We start from the raw sequence: 20,860 nt of genomic DNA, 5'->3' as shown, positions 1-20,860 counted from the left end.
ATTCATTTAACAAATACTTGCTAAACACTTCCCGTGGATTGTATAAAGATGTACTATTTATAAGACATTGTCTCTGGCCTATTATGGGAAAGAGTGCTAGAGTTGGACGGGAGCACTTTAGTGTCAATACTAGTGCTAAGTTTCTTATTCCATCATTGCTTCCCAGAAGCTAGACTGCGGACCTTCAGCACATTCAAATAAAAAAATATAGAAAGGATGTGAAAAAAATTCAACAAAATTAAACCTATTTAGCAATCTTAATCACTATTTTTCAGAAATAATTGTTTTTATTTGTTCACAGATCCATGCAAACCTAGTCATCTGATATAAATAAAGAATTTAACGCTAGAACTGGGACTAAGAAACAATGTTTTCTTCCAAACCTTACAATCTAGTATAAATAATTACATCTACAAACACACACAACAAAGGTTAAAAATACAAACTTAGACTACATAAATTGGTTTGTCATGTAATATAATGTAACAAACAGTTCTTACCTAATGTTCAGCTCTAGTAGTTGAGACATATAACTTCCAATTATAATGCAACAAAATAAAAACAAAGAGTGTCTAAGAATGTTGCATGTCTAAGAATGTTGTTTTTGCTTTGCTTTGCTTTACTGTATGTTTGTTGGGCGTAAGTGATAAAAATTTTACTGGATCTTAAACTTTCCAGAAAATATACTATAACCACATAAAAACTGAAAAATCTTAGAGCTTTAATTTATAAAGTTTTATATCGCAATAATTCTCTTCTATTTTTAATTTTATCCTACTGTTTTAGTTTCATTTATAATCATTGTTAATCCGATTAAAGTTATTAATTCTTTTTCTTTTTAGCTCCTCATACTCTTCCCTTGCTCACTTGATGCTACTTAATAGTGCAATTAATTTTTTTTCTATACATTGAAAATGTTTGCTGACATTTACAATTTCCAATTCAACAAAGTTACTTTTTATTTTAGATCTTTCTTGGTTTACAGCATCCTTTGATTTTAAGAACTCATGTATGTGGTAGTTACTAATATCATCTCCATTTTACAGATGAGGGAACTGAAACAAACAGAGGGTAACAGGCCTAAAATCACAAAGCTAGAAAACAGAAATGTTCCTTCCAATCAGATGTTACTTAGACGTTAATAGTTTATTTTTAGGACTAATCCCTAAAAATAAATTACAACAGCGATTATGACTATCCACTTACAAATAGTTCCCAATTTATGAACTGCTTTTATTTCAGAAATTATTTTTAAATTAACTCCTTGTGAAACTCAATGTGTTTTCTCATAAAATTAAGGTCCTACTTGGTTTAATCAATCAAGTTTGAATGTTTTAGGTACAGTATAAAATTGCCCTCCTCAACTTTCATTTAAACATCCAGTATAAAGGGAAGTCAGAGGGACTCTTGTGTATCTGACTCCACAGTATTAGGCAGTAGGGACAAAGAGAACGACAGCAGATGGTCGGGTTACCGTGGGTGGTGGTTGCAGGAGTGGTTCTCTCTAGATACTCTGGAAGTGGATAACTAACAGGGGGACTTCCTGATGGGATCTACAAATACCATAGCTATTTTTAGGTATAGATTAATTATAATTTAACTAGCTATAAAAGGAGAATTGCTTAGATTATAGGATTGATAATTTGCGTGTTACATTATAGAGTAAAAGTACTAAAATTGTAGACTAATAAAAATAAAGTAACTGGTGTACTCACATTTAATTCACAACAGTTTAAATTTGGAATCAGGCTAATTTGATAAATGTTCTCTCATACAATTTGAAAGTATATATGAAATTTCATAAGCAAGAATTTAGTCAGATTACAGCTTCAAAGTATAGTACTTAGCATTCCTAATATCTTATTATCAATGAAATTTCTTGCATAAATTATATGGCCAGGAAGATTTAAATTGGTTATCTACATCACAAGCATATTTACTTTAAGGTGTTCACTTTAGGAAGGTAAAACAATGAATAAATAAAAACATTTTAAAATGCCTTATATAAATAGGGTATCTCAAATTTTGCTTCTGAGTAATACACAGAAATCAATAAAACAAGAAATTTTACAGTGAAATATGTGTTGGAAAGTGAGTTATAATTATGTGTTGACTTGATTTGAACTAGTTTGTCTATTTCAAGAATGGTTCATAAGAAAAGAAAAAATGTTCTTAATATGCTCAAACTATTACTCCTATCAACACATAACTGTTTTACACAATCATCTTTTACTGTTTGACTCATTGGAAACTGTATTAAAAGTATTTTGAAACATTAATACATTTTACTATACATTCTAAGTGTGTATTATACTACATCTATAATCACATAGCATATATTTATGACATTTTTCATGCACATACTTTTAAAAATTACATATGTATTTTAATGCTTTATTAAATTTGATAATTTTGAATATATTCTAAGGTTCTCATGAAAATATTGTTTTGTTACTTAGCACACTGCCGTTTAATTTATTTTAAAAAGTTTATAATCACTAAATGTTTGAAAATTATTTATATATACAGAAGAAAATTAAAAAAAAAAACATTCATAATGCTCAGTATCCATTTTTATCAAATGCTTTAACTCCTTTTTCCCTTTGAAACATTAATAAGATTCTTTTGTGAAGATTTGCAAAAGAGTACAGTGGGAACAAATGGACTGAAAATTTAAATTTATGACATCATTTTTATCATTAATAGTGATTTTGAATTCTGATAAATCATTTTTTCTAACTCTCTGTACCCTTCACTGTAATACTGCAATGTACATATCTGACTAACATTTCTCACAAGGTTGCTGCAAGTATCAAATAAGGGAAAAAATAAAAGTGCTTTGAAAATTATAAAACACAGCCTGGGTAAATATAGGTTACTAACAATAATAATAAAATTAATATTATTATTTAATGCAGAGCAGGGTGTAGTGTTTTTAGCATTGTTATTCTGTAACTTTATTGAACTTTCTATAATAGTTAATAATATTATTTTACAAATATTTTCCAACCTCTCTCACAATATTTTTTCACCTGTTTCAACTAGTCAATATTTTTGCAAGTACATTTCCAATATAACATAACTGTTTAGCTAATAAGAGACATTTAAAAGCATCATTAATATAATCTTTGGATCCCAGCTGAGCTAAGAATGATTTTAATCTTACTCAGATTTATAACTCTGATCTTTGTTAAGATTGATTATTCTTCTATAACTATTTCATTATTCAGTTTTGCCTATTTCTAATATCTTCACTGAAAAATTAAGAATATTTATATGCTCAATAAAACACTTTAACAACATGTATTACCCCCACTTACAGGTACTTTTCCATATTCACTCTGAACTAACGGTAAAAACTAAATATGAGACTTTTTCGCATTTACTCTATTGTTAACCAGAAACTAAAAACTATTTCCCCATTGATAAATAATTTTAATACCTCAAAAACAATTATGCATAATTAAGATAATTTGGCTTATAAATACAAATGCAACACTTATAAAATATTTCTTTAACAAATTTCCACTGAGTAATATTATGTACAAAGCATTAAGGAGTATTTAAATCTGGAAGTTTTAAGATAAAATACTGAATATGATATTTTATTGGCAAACTGAAGATGCCATAAAATGTATATTTATGGAAAAGGATTCCATGTAATGGCAGAGATAGATGAATAATATTTTGCCATGATTATTCTGTGACTGAGAGGAAAAAGGCATTGAAGTTGGGACCCAGAAGATTAAATCAAAGAGCATCATTTCTTCATATATATATTAGACATTAAAGCTTAGTTGAAATTTGATGTATAATATTATCAGGACAAATATCTCATATTAACTACTTTTAAAACTATAACAATCATTAAAATGGTAAAGTATTAATTAAGAATATTTATGTTATAAGAAATGCCAGTATCTGAACACCAGAATGCAAGCAATAGATAGTTATAAAAAATATATGGACCTCTGAATGCATTTTTATCTTTAGAACTTATGTTATAATGGAATTTATAGATATTTATAGAAAATGTTTGACTTAAAATGCATTTTTCCATAGAAACTATGGTACAATTATTTCCTAGGCCAGCCCGGAGAGTGTGATACTGATACAATCTAGCGGCCATGTACAGGAGTGCGTTGAGGTAAATGCTTTTATTGCTTGACTCTCTGCAGAACCACACTCTATAAAAAGTTAGAGCCACATTTTATCAAAAGTCAGAATTTTTTTCATTGCAAGTTATTGGTGGCACCTGTGCCTGGAGATTTAATGGAAGGATGCATCAGATTGAAGGGCAAAGAACTATGAAGCTTTGGGGGAAATATCCAAGTCCTGGCCCACTGCCCAAAGACTTCTGTTTCCTTTAAATTACCATTACTTATTTTTAAACTGAAGTTTCTCTTTTTCTAAACCAGTAATTCTCTACCAGGAATGATTTTGCTTCCCAGGAGACATTTGAAATGTGTAGAGACATTTTTATTTCTCACAGTAGAGTCCTGGGGTGCTGCTAGCATCTGGTGGATAGAGGCCAGGAACATAAACCTCCTACCATGCATAGAACAGCATCCTCACAGCAAAGAATTTTCCAGCCTAAAATGTCAATAGCCATGCTCTTGAGCAATTCTGTTCCAGATTTACAAAATAGACTTTCATTGCTGCTTCACCTTTACCCGTTTTTTCCTTCCATCTTCTGGAGAAACTAATAGTAAAATACGTGAAAGCAAAACTTACTAGAGGGACATTTCCAATCTTTAGTCTAAAATAAACGATGAAAGTTGGCATTCTATTTAATGGAATACAAATGAACTTTTCTCCTTTCACCCTATAGCCAGTCTTACGTTTGTCATTAACCCTGCACAAAGGGACTTCCCTCTGTTGATCCCAGAGCTGGTCCTAAGGAATACTGATAGTTGCATTTAGATGCCATAGAAACCCAAACCCTATTCATAATAGGGTTGATTTTAGTTCAGGAAAAAACTTACATTCACAGACTAGTAAATCTCCCTTCTCCAGTAAGAAATAGTATTTGAACATCTGGCTGCCAAACATGGGGAGTGAACTGTGGGATAAAAAACAAATTTAAAAATGTGTAGATATGCCCGGCCGGGCGTGGCTCAGCGGTTGAGCGTGGACCTAGGATCCAGGCATCAGGGTTCGATTCCCGGTCAGGGCACATGCCCGGGTTGCGGGGTGCAGCGGGTCAATGACTCTCTCATCATTGATGTTTCTATCTCTGTCTCTCCCTCTCCCTTCCTCTCTCTGAAATCAATAAAGATATATTTAAAATAAATAAATAAATAAATAAATAAATAAATAAATAAAGTGTAGATAGAATGACAGGATGGGAATGGTCAAGGAGACCTGTGCAGTGGTGCCTGGAGTGTGTGGGGGGTGGGAGTCAGCAGAAGGGCTTTTCATTGTATTTCTCTGTTACTCCGCCTTTGCGGTCTTTTCTGCCCTAAACAGAGGGGACAAAGATCAGAATTAGGAATGCAGGTTTCTAGGCACCCAGAATCTGGGTGAAGATGAAGTCAAGATAATACCTGCAGGGTTTACTGGATGAAAGGGAAGTTACCAGAGAGAACTGGGAAATGAGAGAGAAAACAATCACTGCTATCACCTTGTAAAAGTTGGGGGCATTGCACGCGTGGAAGCTACCCCTCAGTAAGTCAGACACAGCCTCTAAAAACACCTTAGCAATAAAACCTCACTGAAGATAACATTATCTTGTTTGGTTAAGCAGAAGACAGTCCGCACTGTGATACTGTCCTGATACTATTCAAATGAACTGGCCTGGCAAAAGTAAATAAATAAATAGAAGTCTGGTTATTGGCACCTTCTCATTGCTGAATGCAAAGCAAGGGTTTCTAACATTTTGCATTTTACCAGTTTATTTTGGACAAATAAACACATTCATATTTTTTTCCATGCAGTTGAAAGTAAAAAAATGTTTTTCAGCCAAACGTCTCATTTGGTAGGGAATATTGGTCCCCAATACTTTCTTATCCCATAATACAATTAATGCCCTTCAAATTTTGATTTAATCTCCAAACACATTTATATCCCTCAGGAGATACAAGTTTATTTTACCATAATACTACTCTGCCATCCAAAGTGATAGCAAGGAATACAGCCAGAATTAATGCAACATATGTCATTTATGTGTCCTGTATTTTGACAAAATTTAATTAAAAAATAAAGTAATAAAGTAAAACAAGCCACAATACAGAGGAAAAAAATTTGTTCTTGCAACAGCTATTCTGCTCCAGCAGGAGAGATTTTAATCCCTCATAATGACAAATATTTCATGGAAAAGATGGATGACTGAGAAGTTATGAAAACCTTTCTTGGGCAGTTTTTCTCAAAACATCTTACCCAAATAAGTCATTAAGCCTCACAGGGAGTGAGGCCCAGGGTATTTAACCCTTTAATGTATAGCTTACTGTATACAACACGTAGACACTTCAGTAACTAGCCCTTGGAGAGAACTCAAAGGTGCAAGGGTTAGAAGCGATGGCTGGGAATGAGGAAAATTCAAACATATATTTCAGTGTATTTATCTCAGGCTCAAATCTGACAAGAGCTTCTAGAAAATCACATTGCTTTAAAATAAAAACATATAATGCATTAAAAAATAAAGGGTGAGAATAAAGAGCAAATTTACTAAATTAAGTTTCATATCAATGGTTATAAACTATTATTTGAATTTACAAACTCATACACCAGGTTTGAAGTTTAAAATGCTAAGGATGCTGTAAATAATTGGTTCGGATGGTAAAGGTTTACAATGACGTGTCACAGCTATTTTCGAACTAAAAGATCGTACTTCCAAATTTAATAGCATCTTTCCCCAATAATCAAAACTATCACAGCACAGTTATAATTGGCTTAGCTAATAAATTACTCAGCTTCACCATTATTATGTAAGAGAAAATTTATATTTTGTATAATATGATTGGGTGGCTTTGTAAGAAGAGAAAAGTAATGAACCAAACACAGACAGAAATTTAGAGACAAACTGGTAAGGATAAAAGTCTAAACATATGATTAACAACAAACAACAAAAGTTCTATGTCAATAAGCTGAATCCAGCCTGTGATTCATCCTCCAAATAAATTATCCATTTGCATTACGGTTTAGGACATTTTATGACGAGTTAACAAGCATTGTCAATGGAACTGTAGCTTTAGCAAATGTGATACATGCTGAGGATAAATGATATGGAAAATAAGATGATCTTTATGTTCAGGAGTTTGCCACACAGCTGAGAGGGAGGAAAGATATGTGTTAGAGAGAGGTTTTAAAAATTCAAGGCCATGTAAAGACTTTTGAAAATCAGGAGATAACTCTGTACAAATGTGTTATAGAGTTTTCAAAACATATAAAATGAACAGCAGTAACAAAAGTTAAGTGATACTGAATAAAAAATAAAAAGACATCAAAATTGACCTCAAGGTCTTCAATTCATTCTCAATCCCCATAGCCCTCTGCAGGGAGTCAGATCAAGGGAAAGAGCCTCAGGCGATTTCATTTGGGACAGGGTGCTGATTTGGATCTTGTTTGTAAGAGGCCCAGCTGATACTGTGACTTAGCATGATGACGGTAGTTAAGGAACAGGTACTTAAAAAATAATAAAGTGACTGGGGAGAACAGCGGGGGTGTGTGTGAAAGGAAACATGGGGTAATAAACATTTATTGAGTTGCTCTGCATGTACCAGACATTGTTATACATGTTAACTCATTTAATTTTCATCACGACCCTATCAGATAGGTCCTATTGTCAGATCCATTTTGCAGATTAGGAAACTGAGGAACAAGAGATTAAGTACTTGTTCAATATTTACTCAGCTAATAAGCAGGAGAAAGGGAAATAGGGTAACAAGGAAATAAAATAAGGGTAGTTCGTGTAAATAAGAATTGAATCAAACCATTGATGGAATCTCTGCTAAGTCTAATGTAATAATCAACATATTTTATTTTTCTCTCTCTGAAAACAAGGTAGCAAATAAGTCAGGTATATGAACCTATTGAGAAAACAGGCTTAATTATTTAATCTTGGCATGACATCTCACAAATGCATGATTTCCGGGAAACATTTGCGATGCACACATTCAGAAATTTTCTTTACTATATGAAACATGATGTCATTTTTCTCACTAGCCACCAGTATTTAATAAAAAAAATTAAAACATTTCCTTCATGTAACCAAAGCATGATTATATATAATTCCGTAAAAGATGCTGATGGGTTCTCTTACATAAAACATTCTAATTTTTGAAAGACTAGACATTAAATAACAACCTAGAAGAAAGATGCAGGTCTTCTTTAAGTTTCAGAGAACAGTTCATGAATGTATTTTTTTTTTATCTAAGGCATTATGTGTTCCCCATTCTTTCAGCCTTTAGAAGTTATGTTGACCTTTTAAATCTATTTTGAGTTTGTTTTGGCTATTTTCTATACTTAAAAATTGATCACCTCAGGAAGACTGCTGGCATTTGGAGTAAAGCAAATATGCTATTGATGGGACTCAGGACACAATAGCCCTAAATATGGCCCCTTGGTAAGGTGAGTATTTTTAGCTCATGGAGTTTGAGAACATGGGAGAAGCAGGAAGCCCCTTCCGACTTTCCCTCCCCGCCTCTCCCTGGCCTGAGAAGCGCCCTCCCTGGCCCTGGAGGAAACAGCACCTTTACCTCCGCCGCCCCAGGGGCAGGAGAGCCACCGAGCAGGCCTTGCAGGGTTCCCTCCAGTCTACCCCGCCTACCTCATATTGAATGATCATTTTTCTCCACAAGCAGTCACTCTTCAACTCTAGCATAAAAATGCACAGGCTTAACCATTTTCTGACTCTTCATTTGCTTAGAAAGTCCCCCAAGTCATAAAACTCATAATAAATGCGTATGCTCCTTTTCCTGTTAATGTGGGTCACTTTAATTTTCAGACCATCCCAGGCACTTCGAGAAGGCTGAGAAATTTTTTCTCCCCTACACTATACATAAAATAAGAAAAGGCAGTGTTAAATGGCTATTTTGATTGTCTTTCTTTAAAGTATTTGTGTGTGTGCATGCATGCACATGCACACACACAAACACACACACACACACACACACACACACACACAAGTTTAAGCAAATTAAAATTAATGAAACAGGCAAATAGTGAGGAAGTTCTGGGCCACAAACTTACTCTGGATGTTTTACCCAGAGTGTGGCAAATGGCTTCTGAAGAAACATTTTGGGGACCACAGTGCTGCGATCTGTGGAAGAGAAAATCACACAACCTTTGAGCCATAAATAGTGCATCTTTCTTAGGTTGCTGAGATCATTTGAATCACTGATTTAATAAATGAAGCATGAAAACTAGTCCTATAAAATAGTTTTCACAAAACACAAACCATTAACTTTTTACTAAAATAGTTTCAATTGGAGTTCTTCAGAAAACTACTTTATAAAAAATTGTGACAGTCAAAAATTAATTAAAATTCCTCTGAAAATTAAAATTTAACATATATGTATATTTACATATATAGAGAAAAAAAATCACTCCCATATGCTCTATTAATGGCAGCTTAATTTTCTAGAAAGCAATGATATATCAGTCTCGGAAGATAAGAAAACCCCTAGATCTTCCATAACTGCAGGGTAGCCATAGTACATAATTCCCATTAACAGAGAAAGGGAAGAAGGTGTGTTGAAAGAATGGATATTGGATACTACTGAGAGTTAAGCAAACTATGCTCATAGTTCAGATTCCAGAAACTGATTCTAATCAAAATGCAAATATTTAACATAGTATTTGCCAGATGAAATGTTGAGAAAATGTCTAATCTCATTGGAAATTCTAGTACTTACTTCCCACTGTTACCTGTGCCTGGCAAATACCTAAAGTTCCCTTATTGATTTCTACTTTGTAGAGAAATATTTCATAACAACAAAGCTTAAGTATATTTATTAAAGGAAAGTTACCCAGCCTGAATATTTAGTTTAGTGATAGCTAAAGTTATGTAAACGATTAGCATTTGTTTTCCTTTTGGCAGCTAACTCTATGATAGGTTTTAGTTCTTAGTGAAATATATTTCCTAATGATGGTGATTTTCAGCTTGTATGTACCTGCAGCCACCAACTCTTCCCTCTCTAAATGTATTCTGAGATATGTTGGCATATTTGAATGGCACTAGAAATATGTAAGAATTTGAGTTATCCAGTAGGATAGCTGAAAGTACCAGATAAGCTTCTTTATCCCTGATTTTCATTTTCTGAATATACTTTGTAATAAACTGTAATAAAACGTGACCTCCAATTGGAAACTTATCAAAATAATTAGTTCTTTGCATTAGTCATAAATAAATTATCTAAAGGGCAACAATAAATTAATAACTCATAGGAACAAGAATATACCAGGGTCTGTCATGTAATTTTGTTAAGGGAAAGGGGATACTTGAAAACATCATTGATAAAGAGAAAAACACTGTTTATCTATATCAAAAGTATCTTTTGTCCGTTTACCTTCCCAACATTTTATTTTATTATTTTATTATTTTATTTTATTGTTTACTTATAAATATATGTTTTCATTGACTTCAGAGAGAGGAAGGGATAGGGAGAGATAGAGAAACATCAATGATGAGAGAGAATTATTGATTGGCTGCCTCCTGCACACCCCCTACTGGGGATCAAGCCCACAATCTCAACACGTGCCCTGACCAAGAATCGAACTGTGACCTCCTGGTTCATAGGTTGACTCTCAACTGCTGAGCCACACTGGCTGGGTCATTCCCAACATTTTAAATTCTTTAATATGCTCTGAATGTCACTGCCTCTGCCTCCTGAAGGACTTTGCTTATGATTTATCCCTTCTTAACCTCTTTTTATCTTCTACCTTTTCCTCTGGTCCTTCCTACTATCCTGTCACATTGTAACAACCAGCATTTGACTACATATTCTACCCAGTTATCTTTCTTTCACAAACACAAATAGCAGCCCACAGTCACTTTCTCTAGTTCATCACTTTACAGAAACAATAATCCATCCCCAGCAGACATAATTCTTCTTAGGATTATCATAACTGCCAAACCTAATAGCCATTTTTGGCATTGATCTGATTTGACTTCTCTGTAACATTATGCATTGTGACCTTCCTTCCTCATTCTTGCAATAATCCATTGCTTCACTTCTTGACTTCATTCTCCATGGTTCTTCCTTTACCTTTCTAGCTTCTCCTTCTCAGTTCATCCATGGATCTTGCTTCCTCTGCACACTCAATAGATGGAGGTGTCATTCAGGAATGACCACAGATCTTTTGCAGCTGAACTGAGGCTGTTGTTTGAAAGAGCCTGAGATGAAAGACCATATGTTGAGAGATCCAGCCATCTCAGTTGTCCCATCTGAACCTAGTCCTCAGACTAGGTGAAACCATCGGAAGAACTATCCCAGTTTACCCACAAAATCTTGACAAATAATACATTTTGGTTTTCAGCTACTAATTATTAGAATTTTTTATTATGCAGCGATAACTGATATAATTGGCATCTTCCAGGTTTCCATGACTCATTTCTTGTTTCACTATAGACATTTATGAGTGACTGTAATATCACTCACAACTTTATCAACCAATTATATGATGATAGTTCTCAAATCCAATTATTTTCCCTTGAACTCTAGACCCATGTTCCCAACTTCCTTTTTTGCATTTACTTGATATTTATATTTGTATAGCCCAAGGCACTTCAAATTTGACCCATCAAAATTAATTTATCATCCAATCCTCTCATATCCCAAAATATTCCATCTCCTGATTTTCCATCTTACTGAATGTAATCATTACCCCCCGCCCTTTCTCTCAAGCTTGAAAACTGGGAGTTTTCCTTAATTTTTTTTCTCTCTCATACCCCATTCTATTATTCTTCCTTCCAAATGTCTCAAATATGTGCCCTCATTTCTATCACCATACTACAATTCAGACAACCCTTGGTTTTACAATAAACTACTATAGTAAGCTATTACAAATTATATTATAAATTCTTGCCCACTTTACTCTTGCCTGGCCCCATAATATTGCCAGGCTTCCCTTTTAAACTGCAATCTAGTATGTACTTTCCTTGATTAAAATCTTTAAATGATTTCCAAGTTCTTTGTTTTTAATCTTTACCTCTCTTCCTCTCCATGACACCCTTTCTTTTCTCTCTCTCTGTTTCTCTGTCTCTCCCCCCCTCTGCCCCCCTCAGCCTGCTCTTCTGCCTACTCCTCGAATTCCTTCCATGATCTGTTTCCTCCAACTCATAGCCAAGCATTTTTTAATGTGCACATTCATCTAGCAGTTCCTAACTTCTTGCTGATATCTAACAGGTCTAACATGAGGGCAACCTGACTGTCACATACATATCCCCCTGGATTAGTAGACTGGATTGAACTATATCTGCCATATTTTTGTTTTTACTCTGGGCTTTTCTACAACCTGTTTCCTTGGCCTGAAACACCTTTCTTCCTCCTTCTCCATTGGACTAACTCTTACTTAACTTCAAATATTGCATCCTCTAGGAAAATACCCTTACCTTCTTCTCTGGATAACACAACTTCCACCACCCCAGACTGAAATGAATTTTCATTCTTCATGCTTCTGCAGAACCCAGTGACATTAAGTAATGGTATTTCTACCTTTATATTTTTATAGTCTTTCAGTTGGGTCCTAGACTGAGTCTTTCATCTTTGAAGCCTAAGTGCCTAACATAGATGTCATAAATGTTTCTTTTATTTTTTTGTAGTAGCGGTGGGGTGGGAGGTGGGGAGGTAGGATTATAATTGGGGTGGGAGATAAATGAAGGGGATTTCCCAGTCAACTAGGGCCTGGTGGTTACAACTGTTCTATCACCTGTTTTTCTAAATACAGTTTTGTTAGAATGTAGTCATGCACATTTAATTATATATTGTCTACAGATGTTTTCACATGACATTGTCTAACAGAGTTAAGTAGTTGAGAAGGTAATATTATGGCCCCTCAAACCTGAAATATTTATTATGTAGCCTTTTACACCAACCATTTGCCAACTCTGACCTAGATGACTTACCTGCACCAAAAATTTAGGTTTTCATATATTTAAATACAAAAACATTCTTTGAACTCCAGTATCTACACAATGGTTCTGTTTCTGATTCTCTGGGGGACAAAAAGGTAATAATTACATGGTCCTTAAACAGAAGAAATTTACAGTCCGGTGGAAGTGATGGCCATGTTCAAAAGTAATTTCAACCAAAGGTAGTGACCAAAGAATCACTAAAAGGGTGGCTACTAAATGCTTCATGGAAATTGGGTGAGTTTAACAATGAGTCAGCTTAAAGGCCCTGACTGGGAAACCAGTGTGTTTGGCCTTTAAAGCCCCATTCCAGGTGCAGTATGTTCCACCGTACCCACCTCCTGGATGTCAGGAGGTACCAAAGTAGGTTGGATGAAAGGCTGCTTTCACAGTCCCATCTCAGGTGCAGCATGTCCAAACACCAGGTGTTTGGAGGTGGAATATTTGGACACATTCAAATGCAACTTTGAATTTTTTCACTCTTCACCCTGATGTTCTTCCTTCCCCAAACAACCCTTGCCATTTTTTCTTTTCTTATGATGACACTACATTCCCAGTTACTCAGACCCTAAATTATAGTTATCAATGACTCTATATTTTTTCCATCCTGACACTTTCTACTGCTCCACCAACTCAATTTTGAATTCCTATAAATTCTGCCTCCAAGGTGACTCCTAATAGTAACCGTTATCTAAAATTTCTTGTTTCAAACAGTATTTGAAATAATAGATTTTTTTCATTTATTGTTTGTTTATTGTCTGTCTATCTATCACTGTACTATAAATTCAATGAGAGTAGAAATCTTGACTATCTTTCTCATTATTTTATCTCCAGCACCTAAAATAACATATCACACATATTAGGAGTAAATAAATGGTTATTGTTGAATACATAAATTTTATTATAATACTTTAAAATGCCTGCCTTACAATGTAATTACTTATGTATGTCTATGTGTTCACAAATCAGCAAGTTCTTTAAAAGTATGATCCGTGTCTAATTCACCTTTAGTCTCATAATGCCCCTAAAGTGTAGGGTTCATTTAATATTTCTGGATTTTAAAAAATCATCAAATAATGATCATGTTGCATCACAACAAGCCAAATATATACAAGTAGATGCCAAATCTGAAAGAGTGGGACAGTTAATGAATGTTTTGTTTTTAGGAGCTAGATAGACAAGAAAGCAATACAAAAGTATGCCCTGACTTCATAAAGTATTACATAGTACAAGCTACCATTTTACTTAAGCCTCTAAACTGATTATGGCATGTTCTCCTAACAAAAAAGTAAAACCACTAAAAATAATCAACTTTTTTTAAAAAGTAACTTAGTCTAAGTCTCATGGTGATTATTAATAGTCCTAGGAAGAAATCCCTTGATTTTCAGTACTAGAGTAGGCAGACAGGCAAGAAACCAAAGTTAATACCTTGTGGTCCACTGTTGTAAAGTGCCTAACCACCTGTACTAGTAAAAAAGATAGAATCTCAAAGGCCCTCTATAGATTTACACAGCAAGTGCTTTTTCTAATTTTGCAAAGCTCTTTACTTCATATGAGATTATAGTTATTATATGTCTACCAGATGGAAACAGCCATGGTTTTTCATAGCATCTCTCAGCGCTTACAGGTAAATGTAAGGTCTTATGTGCAGAGCTAAAAATAAGTATCTTCAGACTCTACTATGAAAGATTGGTCTCACCAAATTAATGCCCTGCTGTTAGATCATAACTACCCTCAGTTAACCATACTGCAGGGAATTCTAGAAGGATTGAAAAAGGTCAGGGTAAATGAGGAACATTAGAGTAACTAAAGGTATTTGAGGATCATGATTATCAATGTCATAGTCATTGGTTGAGAAAACAAGCACACACTGTAGTATACCAATAAACCTCAGAGACAAAACTCCTATCATTTTCTGAAGTTAGACCACTATCTGCATTAATGGAATTAAAATCCAAAAGATTCACAAAATAGTAGAATAACTGGATTCTATGAACTGATAATCTGACCAACTAAATATGGTTATTAGAATGAATAGCAGTTAATTACAGCTGACTGTAAGTCTAATACTGTTTGTTATAAACACATCTTTAACATTTTTCAACATGCTTCCTCAACTGTAAAATGTTGTTTACCAATATAGCCAAGATTATGGATTGTTGCCAAACTGACCATATTTCTGCCTGCTTCCAGGTTCTTCTCTTTTGATTATCCTGAGTCAGTCTTAGCTTTGTGTGATTCAGCCCCCTCCTACATCTTTGTATACATCTTATTGTGTTCCCTTCTCTTGTCCAAGCCTGTCACCTAACTGTAGGAGTTTAATAAATGCTAATTATGATGATGCTCCTTTTATTTTCCTTTACCTCCATTTACCTCTCTCTTGTATATGTCTACTTAGAATTAATAAAAAGCATTTATTGAGCACCTACTTTACAGAGAAGCAGCCTTCCTCAACTCCAAGATATTATGCTCTCATTTTCTTAACTGTATAATAAAGATTGTGCTTTTATCTATCCTTTCAAAGATAGTGTCCTGTGAAAGAGTGACATAAAAATAAGTTCATGCATGAAATATTGAACTATTAGGAGTTTAATCTCTTAGGAATAGAGTTATGTCTTTGCATGTCTGGTACAATATCAAATCCAGAGTTTACCAGTCTTAAAGAAATAAAATAAAAATGTAAATATTCATAACATTCATATATTTGTATTGCTAAACTGAAAATTATAGTTAGCAGGTAGCAATCACTCAATAATTCATAGATATTATAATGTATTAACTAATCACATCTTATTATAAGTAGAAATAAACACATTTGACTTTTACCATAATGCTACCTTTCATGGTGGAGGTTATGTGGTAATGCATCATGTTTTAAGCAAAGTTAAATCACACACAAAAATTCTTCATATAATTCTGTTTTCTAAAGTTATCTTGAAAAGGTAAACAAGCAGGACAAGATAATTAAACTCTAATTTACAGAGGGTATTTTAGAATTATAGAAGTTTAAACATTAAAGGGATCTTAAATATGCAATCTCTCATTTTATTAAAGGTAAGGTTAAAATATTTAAATTATTTATCTCTATTTTTTAAATCAAAATTTCACAAAGACACATAAGGAAATATTCTTTAAACTATACTATGCTATGCATTGCAAAATCATTGATGGTCTCACAATTTGACTCAAAAAGAAATGTGAGAGTTAAACCTAAAAGATGTCAGAATTCATATATTTCATCAAGATTCAAAGATAGTTTTATATAACACTTATAGATTCATTTTATAATTTTATTCACTAATTTATAATCTACTTTATATCCAGGGAGGAAAAGAGATCAGTTGTGATACAGAAGTTTTAGAGAGTCAAGTTTGAGCTTTTGAAACCCAAATATCACAGCACATTTAAGAATTACAAACTTAGGTATACTTTACAGCATTTTTAATAAAACAGGGCCGAACGAAGAGTAAATATTTATTGAGATTTTATTATATCCTAGCATTGCGTTGTCTTTACTGTAGAATCAGATTTCTTGATGGTTAAGATTAAGTCTACTTTATTTATTTATTTTTATCAAATTTACTGGGGTGACATTGTTTAGTATGATCATATAGGTTTCAGGTGCAGGTGCCTCTGTTACAAGATCTGTATATGGCACCGTGTGTCCACCACCCAAAGTCAAATCATATTCTGTTACCATATATTAAGTCCCCTTCACCCCCCACCCCACCATTCCCTTTCCTCTGGCAACCATCACACTGCTTTTTGTGTCCATGAGTTTCAGTTTTATACCCCACATGTTTGAGAGATGTCAAAATTTAGTCCCAAATAGACCATACACCTTAACGGTTAAAAGCATGGATTTAAATCTTGTCTCTGTCTTTAATTGTTGCACTCCTCTGTGTCTTAATTGCCTGGAATGTAGAATAAGGAAAATAATAGTGCCTTCTTCACAGTATTATTTTAAGTATTATTTGTTATAAAAAGTAGTGGCATAGGTGGGTTTACGCTGAAGCTAATGAAATTTAAGCATAAGGGCTGCCTCATTTGCACAGCCATCTTCCAAGACCCCAGAATGACCTTAGCAATATTTTTATTCATAATTGTGTATTCTTTCTCTTAAAAAGCACTCCCTCTAATTGTCAAACTTGGATTTACCCTCGCATGTTATTGCTGTTGTTGTATGAGGAAGATAAAGTATTTGCCACAGGGCATACAACTAGTAATGGCATATCTGAGGTATGACCTAAGATCTATGTAAATAAAGAGCTGAAATTCTTAACCATGATACTTTTCTGCCTATTTTTAACGTTTTCCCTTTGTCTCATAACAGTAATTATCTTATACAAAGAGCATAAGTCCCCTTTCATGTGTGAAAGCAAATGTTTCACAACCAGCTTTCCTCTCAATCTCAAAAGGAAGGGAAAAAGCTCACATTCAGCAGTGGGGTGTATAAAAGCCACCCACCGTCGTCGGCCAATCCTCACTCATAGGAACATGGTTGTGTTCAAGGAACATGAAGTTAAGTAAGAGTATCCTAGTGAAGGATGTGTTACCTTCGCTTTTTTTCTACCAAATGCCCAGTAAAGTCTTTTACAGCATTTTTGTCAGATATTGCCCTTAACCATTTGACAGGAAAGAGGAGTTGAGCCAAGATCAGAGATAAAAAGAGGTCAACCCTGAATTTCTGGATTCATTCTTTAAGTTACCCATGCACAGATCTATTGCTGTGAGCCAAGTACTGCACAGGGATCAGCTGTATTTGGAGAGTATATGTTGAATCCATTTATTCACTCAACAGATATTTATGGAGCACCTACTCACTAATTACCTAGAAAGAAAGAAGATAATATCCCTGCTCTCACTAAGTCTATACTCAATGAGAATTTTTACAGCTATCTTGTTACTTTATTTATTAAGAAACAGAGGGCAACCTTTCAGGATAATTTTCTTTGTTTGTCAGCATATTTAATTTTCATTGATTATTCTTATCCTTGAAATATCTTGCCAGAGCTAAATATCTTCCCAAGGCTCTATTCAATTCACAGAAAGTAATAACTTTACCTTTGGGTGACCATTCACATTAGTAATTGCTTTACATTATACTCAACAAATATGCAAACTTCCTCTAGAAAGTATAGTATTACAACAGGTTCCACAGGCTCCATCAATTTTAAATAATTGATTCTTAAGAAATCAATGTCACATGTATTATGTGTATTTAGCCAAAAGGATGTCTTTAAAAACTCCTAAGCAAATATATATTAAAAAACATTAGAACACAGAAGTACTCTGAACTTTTGCCTTTCACATGTACACGGTGCAGATATGTTGCCTTGCTTTGAAAACTAAAATGCTAGAGACAAAGAGATTTCAAGAACTGGTATCCACATGCAACTGAAAGAAGTAAACCCATACCCACAATTCAAACACTTTCCACCTTAAGGACTAAAAGAGGGAGACACATTTTTGTGAATTACTTAAAGCTATTATCAAATCTCCTAGAACTACCTACCAATCAAAACTTTCTAAGTTATACAGTCTAGCTAATAAAGATATTATGTAAATAAAACTGTTAACCAGCTACAAGCTTTTAAAAGATTTTTTTCAAAAATATCCATTTAAGAACTTTGCACCTTATAGTTTCATGAATTAATACAGGGCATAATAACATATCTTATGTACTCGATTTAAAGTTGGCTTATAGTTGTTTGAGTAACAATCTAAGATTTAGCCTAGAGCTCAATTTCACCACTGCTACTGTTCTCAGGATATTTTTGCCAGGAATAGAGCATTCCTTTCATTGTTCTGAATGGGCTGTCTGCTGCCAACTAGTAACTACTTAAGTTACCAGGTATCCTTAAGGGAAATCTTTTTCAGGAACTCCTGGGAACTAAGAAGGTGTTAATACTCAAATGTCTAGCATTTCTCAATTCAGTTTTGGGACCATTTTAAATATTTATTGAAGGTCAGGCAAAACATTATATAATAATTTCCCATTCTGCAGAATTCTTAAATTACCATACTTCTAATTACAAACAGAAAATATTCATCTTGCCAGCAAAACTTAATTCTTCTAACACCAAACTTAATTCTTCCTTCTGATGAAGCATTCATGGTGTGATGTACTTACGGGAGCAATCAATATAAAGCACCAGTTTTAAAAAGCTTGGCCAGGTATGCTCTAATTGATTCAAAGCAAATTTTAATGCAAATTTCATATGTCAACTATAAACAACAGAGTTGTAATTTTATTTCTAATATATTTATTACAAATACATTTTTGGAGACTTTTAATTTTGAGTTGATGTTATGCCAATGTTTCTTATCACCTGTGATAGACATATATCCATAGGTATAGGAAAAGCCAAAGGAAAGTCAAACAGTACATAACAATAATTATGAAGGCCATATTAACCAGATTAGATCCTTTCATAATCACTGTTAATTTTCCTTTCTCTTACAAATGACCTAAATGAACTATTCTATTTTAAATTACCAGCTATTTCCAATAGTTCCAATAGAACTATTCCATTTTAAATTGCTGCTTTACTATGACAATTGGTAAAAGGCCCAACTAATTTTCTGACCTCAACTTTTATTAATTAAAACCACAATGAATCATAACTCACAACCAAGTACCCCTAAATGCTTTATAGTGATATTCTCCTTTTCTGATCTTTTAAAAAAGTTGCTGATTGCTATTTAGTAGCAATAATTTTTAAAACAATCATTATCTCGAAAATAGAATCTAATATAAAGATGATCAGGATCACAAATGGAGCTTACCTGAATATTTGAATACATTAATAATTTAAATCCAATTATTGAATGTCCATGTGAATACCAAGTGAAGTTAGGTTTCATTATCTGCTTCTTTGGCTTTTATATGAGAATATCTATCTAGTGAGTTTTAGAAAATGTTTTTAGAATCTTAAGTAGTTTATTGAAAAGAAAATATCTAGACTCTTCCATTTGTATTCTTCATGTTGAACAAAAAGCTGCATAAGATCTTCATCAATCTTTAGGATTTAGGCACAGAGCATTCTATTATTCTGGGACCAAAGTACACAATTTATCTTCTGAAATTAAAAGCCCTTCTGAAAACTACTCTTCCTATTAAAGTTAATTAAAAGATTAAAAAGATGAATTCTGATTATAAACATAACAAATTTTAGGTTCCATTTATTTTATTTATATGAAACTTAGAAATGAAAAACATAAAAGGTTTGCATTCCCAAATACAATTGTTTTGTGACCATATATTCTCAAATTTTCTGAAGACTGTTTTCTAAACTTTTGAATTAAACACATTTTAAAATTTAGAAAAGATGATTTTGTAGTATCAGATTAATTTAGTGTTCAAATCCATGTAATTATTTGTCTATTTCCATGGTTTTGAATCATATCAAATGTCAACCAATTCTTTATAAAATATTCCCTTTTATATAAAATCAGCTGACAGTAGATGATGAATAGAGAATAAAATAATTTGTATATTTTAGTTTGAGTACAAATTATAATTTTAGTTTACAAAATTATATAAACAACTCTATCATAGCTCCATCACATGGCAGGCACCATTGTGGACATGAGAACACAGTGTTGACTAGACATATAAGGCCCTGCTCTCTAAGTTTTACAGTTTGTATCTTTTAAAAGTTTTTATGCCTCATACTTTGAAGTTTCATTTGTGTCCAGTTTGTATCTAAAACTCTCAAATATTTCTGAATTATGAGAATATTTACAGAACTACTGAAAGAAGTTCCATCTTGGATGATTAACTAT

The 20,860-nt window shown here is 33.4% G+C and overlaps 1 protein-coding gene across 2 annotated transcripts in view; it reads right to left on the bottom strand.

Moving 5' to 3' along the window:
* Positions 1–20,860, bottom strand: part of RASSF9 (Ras association domain family member 9) — a 30,342-nt gene that overhangs the window by 6,533 nt on the left and 2,949 nt on the right. The window contains exon 2 of one of the 2 annotated variants that reach the window (XM_081129591.1): positions 11,208–11,335. The exons of the other annotated variant lie outside the window; for it this stretch is intronic. The gene's annotated coding sequence lies outside the window, so the exon portion shown is untranslated. The remainder of the gene's footprint in view (positions 1–11,207; positions 11,336–20,860) is intronic. 2 annotated transcript variants of the gene reach the window in all.

The sequence above is a fragment of the Miniopterus schreibersii genome (assembly GCF_964146895.1).
Source record: "Miniopterus schreibersii genome assembly, chromosome: 2".
Taxonomy (NCBI): Eukaryota; Metazoa; Chordata; class Mammalia; order Chiroptera; family Miniopteridae; genus Miniopterus; species Miniopterus schreibersii.
This window is presented reverse-complemented; position numbering and strand designations above follow the sequence as displayed.